Below are 19,171 nucleotides of genomic sequence, written 5' to 3'. Positions count from 1 at the left end.
AAAAAAAAAAAAGAAAAGAAAAGAATATCCTGATTAAAAAGAATAATGCCGTAGGCGTTGACATGCCTGACGTTACATAGTTATGCTACAGAGCCCGCACGTACCACATGCAGATCAATGGGATATAACAGAGGACCAGACACAGGACATGAAATGACAGCCACCTGATTCTTGTTAAAAAGAAAAAAAAAAAAAAGACAAAAATACAGATGTTGTTTGGAGAAAAGACAACATTTTCAATAAATGGGGCTAGGAACCTGGATGTCTACACATAAGAGGACAAAATTAGATCCTTGTGTCCCTGCACAAAACTCAACCGCAAGTAGACTGAAAACCTCAATATAAGATCTGAACTCGGAAGCTGCTATAGGAAAAAAACAGAGGTGCACACTAAGATAGAGTCACAGCGCATTGTGAGCATGAGTGAAACTAACAGAAATAAAGACATTTAGTAAGAAATAAAAATATTAGAGAGGTCAAGGCTCAGCTCTGTCTATAACCAAGGCAGATCAGGCAGCCCCCTCTTAGGGACAGTTGTCACCTGATACTGCCTATATGTCCCCAGTCTATGGTGGCTACAGATTTGAGTGCATCAGAAGGCAAGCCAACTGGGTTGACAGGTACAGACCAAGTGGCATCCAACTGTGACATCCACCTGTGTGGTGCATGCTCTAGAGTCTGGGCCTCATGGCAAATACTAGCAACAACTGCTTTGTAGCGAAGATGCAGCTTAGGAACGTAAGTGTGTGAGAATGATATGTAATGTTACAGAGCTGGGCAGGCAAGCTGGGTTCCAGACTTATTCTGAAGTCAACCTGGCCTCTAGGGCACCACAGGGGTCCCCCTGCTTCCTGCTGCTTCTAAGGCTCTCTGGCAGCTGCCATAGGAAATCTGGCTTGAAAAACGGAATTTTAAAAAACACCAGCGTGACTTTGGAAAAGCCACCAAGTGGAGGGGATCATTCTGAAGTTTCTCTGTGTGTGGCCCGGCAAACAGACACTCTGCTCCTGGAATAGCATTCCGTGGAAGGCCTAGTGACCCAGTGTTTGCGTCCCTCAGACCTTTGATACAGGGAAGCATGCAAGCCTTTAACCAAGTCCCCCCTTCTGCCTCCTAAATATAACTTGAATGTATGCATCTCTTTTTCTGTAATCTCACTGCCACTCTCCTGGTCTGGGTCATTGTTATTTATAGCCAGATTTCTGCTGGCGCTTCTGCAATTCCATACTTGGGGGTGGGGCTATGGTCACCGAGGGAACCGGGAGGCAGCCTAGGTGCGCCAGCCCCCCCGCTGAGCGCTGAGCATAAAGCCCATCTCAACCCCACACAGTAGGTTCCAACAAGCAGGTGCCCAGAGCCTGTTATGCTCCTTCTTTCTTACATTCCCAGACTCACCTTTCTTGTTATTTATCATTACTTCTGGAATATTTCAAGCAGGTGGAAAAAGTAGAAAAAAACATGTAGATATATAGCTGTATGCAAATACCACCCAACTTTCCACAATATCTTGCAAAATAATATCTTGCAAAAACGAATGAAGTTAGATGGCCTAAATGTTTCTCATGAACTACAGTGTGCATAGAAAAGAGTATATATAATGTAGATGAATATTTTAGAGACTATTCATGTGCCTGTCACCCAGCCTAAGAAACAGTATTTTCAAATGCATTTAATTCTCTTGTGCGTTCCTTTTCAAGCCCGGAGTGCTGCTATGCCCCACAGAAGCAAGCCCGCCCCTTCACTTTGAGACTGGTGTTTCATCGCACGCGTTTATGCTTCACCTCCCCCACACAGCTGAGCACGCTGTCCCCTGACCTGTTCTTTGGATAATTAGTGTTCTGGGGTATCGTCCCTATGGTCACAGGCAGTCATGATTCACCCAATTTCACTGTTTTGCAATTCGTACTTCATAAAACAGCCCCATCAATTTTTGAAAGCTAGATACGCAATTATCCCTCACTTGACTGCGTACCCTGCCCTGCTCCCAACCCCCAGTGGTTTCCTCACAGTCCTGGAGTGGAGTCACAGGTCTGTAGCATGGCCCAGTAATCCTCCATATAACCTGACTCTCCATCTCAGCCCACTTCTGGGGCTTAGTGAAGCCCACTCTCTCCTTCTGGTCTTAAACCTGGGTTTCCTTTGCATGTTTCTCCTTGGTATGACTGCTGACTCCACATCTCTGATCCAATAGCACCTCTTTGACTGCACCATTGCTGATCCCAATGGAAAGTAAGCATTTCTAGTTTTGTTTCCTGTCTGTGTTTTCAAAGCATTTGCCATGGGTCTGTCAGTACATATTTACTTGTGCATCTAATTTTATGTTTCTTTTAAAAAATTGTGTAGTGTGTGTGTGTGTGTGTGTGTGTGTGTGTGTGTTTGGAGGCCAGAGCTCAGTTGGGTATCTTCTATTGCTTTTTACTTTACCTTTTGAGATAGGATCTCTCCCTGAACACAGTATTCACATGTGACCTACATTGACTGACCACTGAACTCTAGTTGTCCACCCGTCTCCACCACATTCCCTGCACTGGAGTTACAGAGGCAAGTGAGCACGCTGGTTTTGTCTATGTGGTTGCTGTAATCTGAACTCAGATCCTCGCACTTGCACCCCAGACACTTTACCAACTGAGCTATCTTCCTGCCCTATGTTTATTTCTTTAATACTTGTCTCCCTTTATGTTTCTCTGGGTATGCAAAGGACTTATCTACTTCTGGCATATCCCTGCCGTATAGCAGTATCAAAAATAATTATCACTCAAGAGATCTGAAGTCTTGATGCATTCAGAACAAAAGAAAATGTTTGACAAATAACTTTCAGGACAAAATCTCTATTGGATAACTTATTAGAAATGAAGGTGGCAGATCATGGTTCTTCAAGAACCCATGACAGGTTCAGGGTAATGTGAGGTGGATGGTAAGCTTTCTATTCGTCCTGTGTGCTGACTTAGAGAAGCAATCAAAGGCAATTCAATTGTTGTATCATATTTAATAAAATATGCACTAATAATAAGGAGTTATTAAACACTTGTGTGGGCATTCATGTAAGTGCTTCTTATGAATAAATTTTGAATTAATTTTCATATTAAGCCTCAGAGGGCTGTGTGGTCATTTTCCCCATTTTAACACCAGGAAACTAAAGAACAGAGAGATATATAGTAACTTGTCAAAGATTATACATCTAGGAAGTGGTAAGCAGCGTGCAGACACAGATGATACTTGACAGTGTTCAGCGGGATTATATATTATATATTCCACCAACTGGGAATAGCTAGTAAAACATATGAACCTATGGGAGCCCATTCTCATTCTCGTATATTCCTCCATAGGTTTTTAGCCCTATCATAATGCATTCAGTCCAAGTCAAAAGTTCTCATAGTCTCTCAGCCTCAAGCCTGTTTAAAATTCCAAAATCAAGGTCATCCACATTTGTTATAAAATGTCTTAGTATAACTCTAACCAAGCAAGTGACAAGAACTTCAAGTCTCTGAAGAAAGAAATTGAAAAAGATATTAGAAAATGAAAAGATCTCCCATGCTCATGGGCCAGTAGATTTACATAGTAAAATTGGCCACCTTACCAAAAGCAATCTATGAATTCGATGTAATTTCTATCAAAATTCCAACACAACTTTTTATAGACCTCAAAAGAGCAATTCTCAACTTCATATGGAAAAATTAAAAACCCAGGGTAGCTAAAGCAATCCCGACCAATAAAAGAATGTGTGGAGGAATCACCATGCCCGGTGTACTGGATAGCTTTGTGTCAACTTGACACAGCTGGAGTTATCACAGAGAAAGGAGCTTCAGTTGGGGAAATGCCTCCATGAGATCCAGCTGTAAGGCATTTTCTCAATTAGTGATCAAGGGGGAGAGGCCTCTTGTGGGTGGGACCATCTCTGGGCTGGTAGTCTTGGATTCTATAAGAGAGCACTGCTTGTGGACGTTGTACATCGTGGTGCGCACTAGGCTCCGCACCACGATGTACAACGTCCACAAGCAGGGATTAATATGGTAAAAATAGCCATCTTACCAAAAAGTAATCTACAGATTCAAGGCATTTTCTATCAAAATTCCAACACAACTTTTTATAGACCTCAAAAGAGCAATTCTCAACTTCATATGGAAAAATTAAAAACCCAGGGTAGCTAAAGCAATCCCGACCAATAAAAGAATGTGTGGAGGAATCACCATGCCCGGTGTACTGGATAGCTTTGTGTCAACTTGACACAGCTGGAGTTATCACAGAGAAAGGAGCTTCAGTTGGGGAAATGCCTCCATGAGATCCAGCTGTAAGGCATTTTCTCAATTAGTGATCAAGGGGGAGAGGCCTCTTGTGGGTGGGACCATCTCTGGGCTGGTAGTCTTGGATTCTATAAGAGAGCAGGCTGAGCAAGCCAGGGGAAGCAAGCCAGTAAAGAACATTCCTCCATGGCCTCTGCATCAGCTCCTGCTTCCTGACCTGCTTGAGTTCCAGTCCTGCATCCTTTGGTGATNAACAGCAGTANGGAAATGTAAGCTGAATAAACCCTTTCCTCCCCAACTTGCTTCNTGGTCATGATGTTTGTGCAGGAATAGAAACCCTGACTAAGACACCCGGTCTCAAGCTCTATTACAGAGCAATAGTAATGAAATCCTCATGGTAATGGCATAAGAACAGACAGGTTGATCAATGGAAGAGAATCAAAGACCCAGAAATAAACCCATGCACCTATGGATGCTTGACTTTTGGAAAATTAGCCAAAAGCATACAGTGGAAAAAAGGAAGCATCTTCACAAATGGTTCTTGTCTAACTGAATGTCTGCATGGAGAAGAATGCTACTGCATCCACATTTATAACCTTGCACAAAACTCAAATCCAAGTGGATCAAAGGCCCCAACATAAGACTAGATGCACTAAGTCTAATCGAAGAGAAAGTAGGGAATAATCCTGAATGCATTGGTCCAGGAGACAACGTCCTGAACAGAGCACCAACAGCTCAGACACTAAGATCAACAATTAATAAACGGGAGCTCAGAGCTTCTGTAAGGCAAGGGACACTGTCAATAGGACAAAATGGCAGCCAACAGAATAGGGAAAGGTCTTTGCCAACCCTACATCTGACAGAGGGCTAATATCCAAAATATATATTAAAATACTCCATAAATTAAATAGCCACAAACAAAGTGACCCAATTAAAAATAGGGTAGAGAGCTAAACAGAAAATTCTCAACAGAGAACTCTCTAATCACCAAAAAGTACTTTAAGAAATGCTCAACATCCTTTGTCATCAAGGAAATGCAAAAAAAAAAAAAAAAATGAGGCTGAGATTCCATCTTTCACCTGTCAGAATGGCTAAGATCAAACCTCATCCATGCTGGCAAGGATGTGGAGCAAGGGAAACACTCCTCCATTGCTGGTGGGAGTGCAAACTTGTACAACCACTTTGGAAATCAATATGGAAATAGTTCTAATTGAAGACCCAGCTTTACCACTCCTAGGCATATACCCAAAAGATATTCCCTCATACCACAAGGACACTTGTTCAACTATGTTCATAGCAGCTTTATTCATAATAGCCAGAAACTGGAAACAACTTGGGTTTCCCGAAACCAAAGAACAGATAAAGAAAATGCAGCATATTTATTTATACAGTGGAATACTATTCAGCTATTAAAAACAAAGACATCATGGAATTTGCAGGCAAATGGATGTAACTAGAAAATACCATCCTGGGTGAGGTAACCCAGACCCAGAAAGGCAAGAGCCTAGCATAACTGCCATCTGAGAGTGTTCGGTCAGCAGCTGATGGAAACAGACGCAGAGGCCCACAAGCAAACATTAAGTAGAGCTCAGGGAGTCTTGAAGGATTGAGGGAGCTGAAGGGGTCAAGGACACCACAAGAAGACCTACAGAGCCAACTAGCCTGGGCCCATGGGGGCTCACAGAGCCTGAAGCACTAAACAAAGAGCATACGTGATCTGGACGCAGGCCTCCTACACAGATGTGCAGCTTGGTCTTCACATGTGTTCCCTAACAATTGTAACAGGAGCCACCTCTGACTCAGACTCTGTCGCCTACCTTCAGCTCCCCTTCTGCTAACTGTGCTGCCTTGTCTGGCCTCAGTGGGAAAACATGCACTTAGTCCTGATGTGACTTGAGGTGCCAGGACAGGTTGGTATGGGGGGGGGTCCCTTCCCTGAGGAGAAGGGGAGAGGGAAATGGAAAGAGAGACATGGTAGGGTGGGATTGGAAAGAGAGGAGGGAGGGGGCTATGATCAGGATGTAAAGTGAATGAATAAATGAATAAATAAATAAATGAAAAGAGTAACGCCGTGTCTCTGTCTTCTAAAGACATAGGTAGAATTGGCAGGTGAGTGTTTGGCAGAAAACATTCTGATGTGACTCCCGTTCTTACTCATGTGGGTGACCTCTGCTGTGAGAACTGGTTGTGACTCTTTGAATTCTAGGGCCTGGATACTCATTGCTTCACAGCTGGAAAAGTTGTCTTAGCTAGAGTTTCCTTTGATCATGACTTGTGATGAACTTAACCCTGTAGGTGGTATATCATGGCTCTAGTAGCTCCCCAGAGTCTCAACAGGTAACTTGCTGGGGTCTGTATGTAATATATTGATGTCATTATCCTCTTTTCTGGTTTTGATACCTGTCAGAATGACAGCAATCTCACTTTCAACAATTGTCAGAAACTCATTCAAACTTTTAGAAAACAGCAGATCGCCAACCACAGGGTCACAGTTCTGGGATGTAGGAGCTATCTCTGGGTCTGTGTGATGAACATACCACATGTAGATCCCTCTTGACAGGTAGTGCTGGTGTCTATATTGAGGTGCTATTGACATGAAACCTCCTGCAGGGAATGCTAATTTGTAGTTTTTTTAATTAAATTTTTATATAATAATTTCATACATGAGTGCTGTGTTTATATCTATTTTTGCCCTTCTCTCTCTCCAAGTCATCATGCATCCCCCACCCCCTCTCAAATTTATGTTTTCTCATTAGTTATTACTGATACATATTATGTAAATACACATACAACCTGCTAAATCTAATGTTGTTTGTTTGTGTGTGTGTATGTGTGTGTGTGTGTGTATGTGTGTGTGTGTGTGTTAATGGCTGATCACTGAGGATTAGACAATCCATCTGTGGCTCGGACCTAGACAAGTCTGATTTTCCCATCTCTTTGTAGCCACTAATTGCCTATAGTGCTTAATCTAGGAGTGGGTCCCTGTGAGATCACCCCATCCATGCTGGCATGTCTATTGGAGTTGTCACTGTGCAGCTAGGTAAACGTATTGTTGAGATTATGTGGGTGTGGCTTACGTGTAATATACAGAAGACACTATCTAGCAACTAGGATCCCAGTCATTTTGCCCATACAATCTTTTGTCCCTCTTTCATGATGTTCCCTGGGTCTTAAAATGTAGGATTTGTGCCGGGCAATAGTGGCGCTCGCCTTTAATCCCAGCACTTGGGAGGCAGAGGCAGGCAGATTTCTGAGTTCAAGGCCAGTCTGGTCTACAGAGTGAGTTCCAGGACAGCCAGGGTTACACAGAGAAAGCCTATCTCAGAAAAAAAAAAAGGAAAAAAATGTAGGCTTTGTGTTGTAGAGATATCAACTGGGGCTGATACCCCACAGTAAGTTTTTTATCTATGTTTGGTCAGTTACATCTTTCTATAATGGTTTCCATCTGCCGAATAAAAGAAGTTTCTTTGGTGAAAGGTGAGATCTGCTCTTATCTGTGGACAGAAGGATAAGTATTTAGTATGCAGTTGAGAATTATATTGAATTAGGAGAGTGACCACAGTGTGTTCTCTTCTAGGCTCCATGACCTCCCCAGTTACAAACAGTTGGCTAGCTTTATAGCACCAACCATGAATTCCCCTCTATTTAGCAGGTCTTAAACCCAGTTAGAGAGCTGTTAGCCAATCCCAAGACATAACATCCCTAGGGATGTATTGCTATGGTGATCACTGCTGTGGTCCATGCGCATCACAGCTGAGTAGGACTATTAATTGGTTTTCCCCCTTTGTAGCTTCTATAGCGCTTTTGGAAACTGTAGGAGTTAGTTAGTCCTGAAGGAGGAAGCGCCCAGGTTCATTCCAGCTCAATTCCTGCAGACCCTGTGCCTGGGGTGTGGCGTGTCCTCAGAAATGCTGTACTACCTCCAAGTGTGAGAAGGCAGGCTAGGACAATAGCAATGATCTATATTGTTTGGGGAGACTCTTGGACTCTCCTGAACAACTCAAAAGATTTTTCATGCCTGGCACTGAGGTTTTTGTTTGGTAATCTATGGTTCCTCATCCTAAATGGCATAACTTCATGTAAATTTTACATGTATGTACATACATGCATGATATATACTTGTGTTTATGCCAACACACACACACACATACAGTACCACCACCACCACCACCACCACCACTTGTTTAAGAACCATCAAATAGATTTCTCTGGATTTTTCAAACATCCTCCCCTGCCCTGTCTTGCCCTCCAGACTCACACCTCAGTTACATTTCTTCTTTGTAACATCTATGCCTTCCCATCTCCCTTTGCAGAACTCCCTCCATCCCTCCATGGTCCATTTCTACTTTTCTGCTTTCTGTAGTTACTACAGGTCATTGAATTACACCTGAAGATTCAGAGCTAGGGTCTATAAATGAATGTGCAGCGTTTGTTTTTCTGGGCCGGGATTACCTCACTCAGTGCATTCTCTAGTTCTACTCACTTACCTTCAAATTTCATGATTTCGTTTTTTTTTTTTTTTCTGCACAGCTGACTGGTATTCCACTTCTTATATTTACTACATTTTTATTGTCTATTAGTCAGGTGAAGGATATTGAGGTCATTTCCCCTTTCTAACTATTATGGGCAGAAAAGAAAGGAGCGTGGCTGAACAGGTGTCTGTGGCGTAGGACGGCCAGCTCATCAGGCACATGCAAGGGGTAGTAGAGCTGGGTCACATGGTAGATCTACTTCTGGCTTTCTGAGAACTGCACACTGATTTCCATAGTGGGTGCATCAATGTGCATTCCTAGTGAAAGAGGGTTCTCCTTTCTCCCCATCCTTGCTGGCATTTCTTGTCAGTTGCTCTCTTGATCTTAGCATCCTGACTGGAATATTCAACTTACAGAAGTCAGTAGTTATATACCAATACACACACACACACACACACACACACACACACACACACACAGAGAGAGAGAGAGAGAGACAGACAGACAGACAGACAGACAGACAGACAGACAGAGACAGAGAGACAGAGACAGAGACACGGAGAGAGAGACAGAGAGAGAGTCAGAGACAGACAGAGACAGAGAGACAAAGAGTCAGAGAGACAGAGAGAGATCATGGAAAAAATAATCACCTCAAAAATATCTAGGATTAATTTTAACCAAGATGTGAAAGAAGAAAGATCTCTATAATGAAAACTGTAAATCTTTGCTGGGGGGGGGGGGCGTGCAGGGAGAAATCGAAGAAGACACTAGAAGATTTAAAGACCTCTGTGGACAGGGATTGGTAAAGTTATTACTGTGAAAAAGACCATCCTGCAAAAAGTAATTTAAAGATTCAATGCAGTCCCAATCAAAATCTCCATCCCCATGTTCTTTGAAGAAATTGGGGGGTGGGGGGGCTTTGTAAAATTCTCGTATAACCACAAAAGATCCCAGATAGCCAAAGGAGTCCGTGCAAAAAGAACAACACTGGAGAGATTATAATAGCTGATTTCAACCTATATCACAATTCTAACCCCAGCCATTTTGATCAGTAAAACAAAATAGAAGACTCAAACATGAGTGCACAGAACTACAGCCATCTAATATTTGACAAAGATGCCAAAATACAGACTGGAGGAAAGACAGCATCTTCAACAAATGGTGCTGGGAAAACTGAGTCCACAAGTAGAAGAATGGTGTTAGACCCATAATTATCATTTTACACAGAATGACCTCTGAATAGATCAAAGACCTTAGTGTTAGATCTAAAATGTTGAAATGTTTAGAAGAAAACATATATAGTCCCCTAAAAGATATAGGTGTAGGAGGGGCTTTCTGAGAGGGACTCCATTCACACCGGAATTAAGGCCAACAATTAATAAGTGGGACCCCATAAAGCTAAAAAGCTTATGTACAGAAAAGCAAACTATAAATCAAGTGAAAAGAAAGCCTGAGAGTGGAAGACTATCTTTGCCTGCTGTGCATCTGGCAGAGGATTCATATCTACAATATACAAAGAACTCTAAAAGCAAAGAGTCAAAACCATAAATGACCCAATTTTTAAAATGGGTCACGGTTCTGCACAGAGTTCTCAGAAGAAGAGATAAAAATGGCTATGAAGTCTTTAAGTGTTCAGCATCCTTAGCAATTAGGGAAATGCAAATGAAAACTTCTTTAAGGAATACTGATTTCTAATTTCCATGGCACCGCATTGCCCTTCTCCAAAGGCTCTTTGATTTGTGAAGGGAATGAATTAAAGTTAGAAATTCACATTGCATGATGACAGCTGCAAGCTGCGCTCAGCTGATTAGCTTGGAGGTCAAATTCTCCCGATTTTCCTTATGTACTCTTCCTATCTTCTTGTAAGCACCATGAACCTTGCACGGCAGCATGGCAGCTATTCAGACTAGCCAACTCGGGAAAGAAGATGGGCTCTGCTTTGTTGAAGAGAACCTGACTGGCCATGCTTTGTTCGGAAGCTGAAGAACCATCATCTGTTAGTTGTGAATCAATGAAAGAGGGGTCCCGAAACAGCTGCTGGAATTTTAGGACTAATCTCTGGTGTGGCAATCAGAATATACAGTGTCTTCAGAGCTTCATATGCTGCTGACATCACTATTTGAGCTTCTAATACAAGAACGTAGCTACTAGGGGACCCGGGTAGCCAACGGCTTAATGGAGCAACATGCCCAAGTTCTATTGTGACTACTGTGCTACGTATCTTACCCATGATTCTCTGTCTATGAGGAAGACACACTGCAGTGATGGAAACACAAAGATAATGCGAAAGACTATTACCAGAAATGGATGGAAGAGCAGACCCAGAGCCTGGTTGACAAGACAACGGCTGTATTTCAACAAGGGAAGATCCCTCCAACTCCATTCTCTGCCCCTCTGCCTGCAGGGGCCATGATCCCACCTCCCAGTCTCCCGAGCACTCCTCAGCCTGGCATAATGCCTGTACCCCATATGGGAGACACTCCTATGATGCCAATGATTGGCCCCCCTCCGCCCGGGATGATGCCCGTGGGACCAGCTCTTGGGATGAGACCGCCCATGGGAGGTCACATGCCCATGAAGCCCGGCCCCCCATGATGAGACCTCCCGCCCACCCTATGATAGTGCCCACATAGCCTGGCATGACTCGGCCAGACAGATAAGAGCAGAAGCGCTCTTGATTGTTTTGTATTTCTTGTTCTGTTTCACCAGGAGATCTTGGTGCTGAGCCTGAGTGTTTACTAGATGCATGACAAGGAAACTTGCCTTCCTAACAGAATATTTTTGGAGGGAGAAGTAATACAAAGATGTGCGGTTTTCACTTACATTGTGAAATGTGAAAATAAAATCATCAGCTCTTTTAGTTAAAAAAAAAAAAAAGCAAAACAAAACAAAAAAACAAAAACGTAGCTACTAGCTTTGGACAGCCACACTAAGTGCTTCCCAAAATGGGAAATCTGCAGAACCAATGGAAGTAGTCCAGGCTAGGGAAGCCCACAACACACGGGTCAGGCAGAACAATCAGCAAAGTGCTAGCTAGTGCTCTGACTTCTCTGTTGCTCACTGCACAGTTGCAAGAAGTGACCCGAATCAGAGCCATGTCTACATAGGTTTTCAAAGTTCTATGAAAGAAGTAACTGAATTTAAATGAGAAGAAAATGTTTACCTTTTTAAAAGGAAATAGGAACTAAAAGCGTTAAAGGTTACTCTAACATTTACATCTGAATGTGTTTTTAATCAGCATACAAAGTAACAGGGTTCCTGCGGTATGTTCATATACTTTTTTTGGTTGATCCTCTCACACCCTGTCTTCTCCATCACCCATCTCTCTCCTTTCCTCAATTGCATCCTTTCACCCTTTCTAGTTTTGGGTCTCATGTGCTATATGACCATCACTATGTCTGCCTTAAAGTCTCCCGTCCTTCTCTCGTGCTCTCCTTTCCAGTGTCCTGGCTTCTACTCACATACCTCCCCTGGCTAATAGACATGTAAATGAGAAGACATGTGTAAATCTGCATATGATCAAGATCATGTGATACTTGTCTTGGAGCCTGTGTAACCTCACTTACCATAAAGCGTTCAGTTCTGTCCACTGTGCTGAAGTTTCACTTTTTTTTTTTTTTTAGACTGAATGAGATTCTATATTTGTGGTGTTCATGCATCTGTAGATGACCATGTTGATTCCTTTTCCTTGCTGTTGTGAATAAAGTAGTAATAAACATGAATGTGTCTGGTATCTCATGGAGGATTCAGAGTCCTTTGAGTGTGTGCCCAGGAGTGGTGTAGCTGGGTCATGTGGTAGATATAGTTTTAGTTTTGTTAGAAACTCCCACAGAGGCCACACCAGGCTACACACTCATCAGCAGTGACCTAGGTTTCTTTCCCCCCACATCTCAGGCAGCAAATTCCAACACCCTTTCTCTCTGCATGGAGAATACGATAGTAAGGCTTTGTTAGTCCTCTAGACAGACTGGAGTTCTTTAGTAATAAAAACATCAATAAGGTAACCCAGGCTTCTAGTATCCCTGGGTGGCACAGTGGCTGGCATCAGTGGCTCATGAATGCTCTGAATGAGACCTTGAGAAAATCTTTTGACTTAAAAGAACAGTGCTAGACTTTTTATTCTTTGGAGTGCAATTTCAACATTTAATCAAAACCCAAATATTTGCCATTTCTTTCAAGGCATTGCATTTTCTGTCTCAGCCATTTGTGAAATATCTTCTGAAACTTCCTCTCATAATAATTGCACAGCACCTGATTGCTCTGTTCCCCCAAGCCATCATCCGTCAGATATATTCGGTTCTCTTTATTCCAAGTTCGTTTTTTTTTTTTTTTTTTCGAACTGATGTTGCGTTAATGAAATTAAGATCATGCATTCTGGTTGTCCAGAGCTTCAAAATAGTTTTTCCTTAGTCTCTGTCACCAACTTTTTACATACATTTCCAAGAAATCCTTGATTTTTACCAGTTTACGCATGATTCATGACATAGAGGTCATGATTTTGTAGCTTTATGATTCCTTTGTTCTTCAAAGCTTCATTATTTTTCTCAGAAGTCATCTTCTTTTACTTGTTGACTACTGTGATGGCTTCAATAAAAATGGCCCCCATAGACTCAGATATTTAAGTAACTGTCCCCACTCGGTGGCTCTGTTTAACTGGGTTTAGAGGATGCAGTTTTGTTGGGAGAAGTATGTCATTGGAGATGGGGTTTGAGATATCAGCTCTTAAATATTGCGGCTACTATGCCTACCTGCTGCCACACGTCCCACTGTGATCCTGGTGACCTCTTATCCATCTGAGACTATAAGCCCAAACGAACCCTTCCTTCTGTAAGTTGCCCGTCATTAATTACAAGTGTAATTAATACAACTTCCATCTGTGAGGCCAGAGCAGTGAAGAGGTAAAGAGGAGATTGGTGGTCTGCTTTGCTCTTTGTCCAGAGTGATTCTGCTTAGACTTGGAAATCTGAGTCCTTGCCTACACAGCTGCAGAGAATGGGGCATTTTCTTCTATAATCAATTGTGGCCCAACACAACCACATCCTTAACTTATATAGACCAGAACCAAGTTAACTCACTTACGTTAACTAGTAAATCTTCCCAGGAACTTAGGAAAGTTACTCCAGTGGAATCTTCTGTGTCAATGTTTATTTCTCTAGAGGGGCTGAGACCTGGGAGAATGGAGTCAATACATGAGTCTCAGGCAATAGCTATCTTTATTCAGAGCATCAGAGAATTTATACTCTGAGGGTTAAGAGGAGACACATGAGTAAAGTGTACAATCACAAGGGCAAGTCACATGTGGTGGACAAGCCACATTCAGCAGAAACATATTTTTCCATAAAGGCATATTAACAAAAAATAACAATAGTCCATTGTAGTGAGTAATCTGAAGTACACTCACTCCTACTCACTATACCTGGGAGGGGAAAAAAACACACCAAGAATAATTCTGCGTTTTGGAAAAACGGAGGTCACAAGAGTCTTACTTTGTTTTCTTGGAGTTTTCTCAAAAGTATTCAGAATTCTCCTCTCCTGATTCCATTCTTGGATCATGTTCTGACATGTCAGAACCTGTTCTGATTTTCTGGTAATGCAAAGATAAACATGACCCTGTCTTTGCCTTCAATTATCTCATCATCTCGTGAAGACAAAAACGAGCAGTTACAACTCACTGTAGTGTAAGAACCAATCTCTAGGGCCCTTCTTCCAGAATGTAGAGGGAAAGAAGCACTTCACATGGGCACACTAAAGGAGCGACAAGCTCAGGGCTCAGGGAGCCATGGGGTGAACAAGTGAAGAACCGATGGTGGGAAGGGAGCTGTTCTTAGCCTCTGTGGAAATGTGGAGCTACTGACCCTGGGTACTCAAAAGGATGGCTGGTCAGAGTTGACAGGTGAGTGAGGCACAGGCTGAGAGTTATCCAGCACTGCAAAGGTAAACATGACAGAGGAAAAGTCTGGCCTCTAGAGTCTCCGGCTGAGCTACTAAGGTTTCAAGGACGATCTGGCAAGTTCTAGATCTAATATTCAGGATGTTGCTGGTAACAGAGAATGGAAGCACAGTGCAGGTCCAGGAATCACAACATAAGGTCTTAACACAGACTGGGGAGGACCAAGGAAAGCCTTGCTTCATCTATATCTCACAAATAAGAACAAATATACAGGCAGAGCTGGGTGAGCTGACCTAAAAGCAGGCTGTCATGTTTCAGAGTTCTTGCTTTCTTGTGTGACCTTGTATGTGACAAGTTACCCACAAAGCAAAGGAGGTTGTGGTAATCATTTCATGGGGTCCCTTAAAGAAACATATAAATGATGCATGAAGCTGGCCCATAGCTAATTTCATTGTCAATGTTACAACTAATATCCAGGTCTCACCATTAACTCAAATACAGCCATGAGAGAAACCAATGGCAGATTTTGGACTCTCTTCCAACTCTTTCTTGAGATGAAAAGAAGGGAGTAAGAACCTATAGTAAAATACCCAATGAATCACCAGGCAGGCCAGGAGCTGGAAGGACAGGAAATTCTAAGAGTGAGGGGTTATAAGGTTCTCTTCCTTTTTTCTGAAATAGTAAATCTGGCTGGGGACAATTTAGGGACACCATACTTAGTAGAATTACAAAAGGCACCTGACATCACTAGCTGGGTACAACTAGTTATTCTAGAACTGAACCTTTTGATAGAAGGACCAAGTAGATATAGGCATAATGCTTTTGTGCACTGTGCAAAGGTTATCTTTCTGTTATTCAAATGCTGATATCTCTGCCCTCATATCTTGTTTCAACAAGGACACGGCATTATAATGCCTATGTCAAGAATGTCCTGTCTCAAGTTTGTGTAAACAATGCTTACCATTTATTCTCTGCCTTGGTAATAAAAGCTGATCACCCAGTGGCTTGGCAGAAGAAAGAATAGGGCAGAACTTCCAGCAGGCAGGGGAAGGGGAAGGAGAGGAAGACAGAGTCGGATCGAGCAGTGAAAGGGAAGGGGAAGGAGATCACGAGAGTTCAGCTGAATGATGGGAGGCACAAAACACAAGTAGTATGGGGATTTTGGCTGAGAAGTAACCATATTAGCTTAGGGGATTAATATAGGTATTTGGCAACTCAGGTATTGAAGTAAAGCTTGAAAATAAATCTTGGTCCCTCTGTATCATTGTTGGGGAATTAGCTAGGATAAAATAAAACAGCTGCTATACTAATCTACTACATACAGTTATATTAAAATTACCTTTTACAAGTAGACTTAGGGCATCCTTCTCCATTACCTTCCTTGCCACATGAGAGTAGGAAAATAGAGATTACAAGGGTCTGATCATTAGGAGAGTGCAGAGCCTTAGAGGAGCAGGTTGGCATGACACCAGGTGGGGAGCTCTGAATTGATGTTGAAAAGTAGAAAACACCCATAGTGAAAAGTTCAAAACATACAGTGCATGCAGGGAGAAGCATGCATTTCACCTGCTCCCTAAGCCTCCTCCCTCCATGACAAATCATGGTGCCAAATTCTGATTGCCTTTATTACAGACACTTTGTGTACTTACTAGTGTGTGCTCACACAGGTGAGTGGATTTGCATGGTATGCCTTGCAAGTGCCCAGCTGCCTCCAACATTAAAATATACAGATAGAGCTGCATTTCCTTCAACAATGGGATACAGATGTGAGATCTGTGATCTGGTATGGACCACATGGAAAGGAGCTAAAACTGAAGAGAATCCCAGCAAGAATGGGAAGCACTGGTAGGGGCAGGGAGGCGGGTATCAGCCTCTGCGTGTAGGAGTCTTAAATGTTTTGCAGAAGGATGGTTAAACTGGTTCAAGGTCTCTGGTGAGCCCTAAGTCATCTCATAAAAGGACAAGTGTGGTCCCACGTTTTTCATTTCTTCCCCTGTGGTGTCCAGGTGCTACTGAACACCAAATGGTAAAGAACGGAGCAGAACTTAGTTCTGACACCCATGTTTTCCCTTAGTGTGTCCAGACTCTGACAGAAAAGGCAGAAGTGAAGTCTGGAATGAGTGGATCAGACCCTGGGGTAATGAATGCTGGGGGTGGTGAGGTGTTTGCCCCAGAGAGCTCAGTGTTACTTCAGCTCTTTAATGTTATAGCTCTTTTAGATGATGTTCAATGAAGCAGTGCTCTCAGATGTCATTCAACAAAACATCTTGTGTGCATACACTGTATTTGGGGTGAGCCAGGGGTTATATAGTTTTGGGGAAGGGGGTGAGAATATCCAGGGCGGGCCAAGGTCAATGGCGGAAGGCTAAGGTACTGAGATGCCTCATTAGCATGGGAAAGCATTCCAGGAATCTCGGGGGCAGGGCTGTGTGAAGTTCCTAGGTAGGTAGTGGGGTCTGGGAACCCCCAGGTTGAGAAAAGGAAGCCCCACTGACAAAGAGAATCTGCCATTTTGTGCCAAGATCAGGGCTTTTCTGTAATGCTGGGCTTTGCCTTTAGCACAGGGCTTTCCCAACAGACAAACATTTGGATAGTGGCTCTATTGGGGGGGGGGGTGAGGTCAGATGGTAACTTCCCAGTCTCAGCTCATTTCCATTCTTTGCCCCTCCAGGATCACAGAGCAAGTAAGGAAGAAAGTGCCTCTACACATTTCTGCTTCTATAACAAAACATCACAGACGGAGTAACTTACAAATAATGTAGATTTATTTCTCATAGATGTGGAGGCTGGTAAGCCCCAAATCAAGGCACCAGTAGGTTTTGTGTCTAGGGAAGTCCATCTTTCTGTTGCTTATTTCTGTGTCTTCTGGAGGGGCTGGATGCTGTGCATTCATGTGGTGAAAAGGTCCTAATGGAAGAAAGGTCCCATACTAATCCATCCCTGCTGCAGGGAAGGACCCACTTCATAAGAATCCACAATGGGACTTAAGTGTCTACATGAGTTTCAGAGGGGCAACATTCAAACCATGAGAGAAATAAGGTAATAGAGGATGAGGGAATAGCAAAAGACAAATCAAGCATCCTTTGGGGGCCTCAGGTTCTAACCTGAGACAGGACCAACCCAGAGAACGGGGAGAAGCTTTAAATTGAATGAGCCTGAAACTTCCACGTAACTTTCTGCTGCATCCAAAACAAACAAACATACAAACTAACAAACCACCTCACCAGCAAGGATAAAAAACATCTCAAGATAAAAGGATAGAAAAAGTTGTTCCAAACAATTGGACCCAAGAAACAATCAGGTATAGCTATTTTAATATCTGACAAAATAGTCTTCAAACCAGAACTACTCAGAAGAAATGGGGAAGGATACTACATTCTCATCAAAGAAAAAAATCCACCAAGAGTACACTGCAGTTCTCAAAGTTTATGTACCAAACACAAGGTTTCATCAAAACAAAACACCCATCGTGACAACTTAAATCACTCATTGATACACAGTGATTGTGGGTGACATAAATACCCAACTCTCACCAATAGACAGGTCATCCAGACAAAAACTAAGCAGAGAGATGCTGGAGCTAACTGGTGTTATAAACCAAAAGGTCATAGTAGGATTTTACAGAACATTTCTCACAAACAACAGCAACAAAAAAAGGATGGACTTTCTTCCCAGAACCTTATAGCACGTTTTCCAAAACTGACCACATACTTGCACACAAAGTATGCTTCAACAGATATAAAAAAATATTGAAATAACAATCTGACCATCACTGATTGAAGCTGAATGACAACAACAACAACAGAAAACACCACTACAAACTCATCAACACCAAACAACTCACAGCTGAAAGGAAAATGGGTTAAGGCAAACATTTAGAAGGAACTTTAAAACTTTTTAGAACTGAGTAAAAATGAAAAACTATTCCGAAGCCTGAGAGGCACAAGGAAGGTGGTTCTAAGAGGCAAGTTCACAGCACAAAATGCCTGCATTTAAAAAAAAATTTGGAGAGATCTTACATCAGTAACTTAACAGCACACATGAGATCTCAAAAGCAAGAAAAAAGGAGCAGATCTCAAGAAATAAACTCAGGGCTCAAATCAATGGAATAAAAAAATAAGAATCAATGAAACAAAGAGTTGTTTCTTTAAGAAAATCAATGATTGATAAATCCTTAAACAGATTAATTAAAAGACACAGAGAGAAGATCCAAGTTAATAAAATTTGAGACAAAAATGGAAACATCACAATAGACACCAAGAAAATCCAGAGAATTATAAAGATATATTTTGAATACCCATACTATACTATACTCGAAAACTTGAGTAATTTTATTGTTATATGAGCTACCAAAGTTAAATCAAAATCAAATAAGAAATTTGCAGGGACCTATACCCCCCCCCCAGTGAAATAAAAGCAATAATTAAAAGACATCCGACAACAACAAAAAAGCTCAGGACCAGATGGATCAGATGGATTCAGTACAGAATTCGATAAGATTTTCAAATGAGAATAAACATTAATACTCCTCAAATTATTCTGTAAAACAGAAACTGAAGGAACATTGT

General features: G+C 42.2%; 1 pseudogene; it reads left to right on the top strand.

Moving 5' to 3' along the window:
* The first annotated feature begins 10,898 nt into the window (after positions 1 to 10,898).
* LOC110326004 lies at positions 10,899 to 11,456 on the top strand (annotated as a pseudogene).
* The last annotated feature ends 7,715 nt before the right edge of the window (positions 11,457 to 19,171 follow it).

This window comes from Mus pahari, chromosome 8 (assembly GCF_900095145.1).
Source record: "Mus pahari chromosome 8, PAHARI_EIJ_v1.1, whole genome shotgun sequence".
Lineage (NCBI taxonomy): Eukaryota > Metazoa > Chordata > Mammalia > Rodentia > Muridae > Mus > Mus pahari.
This window is presented reverse-complemented; position numbering and strand designations above follow the sequence as displayed.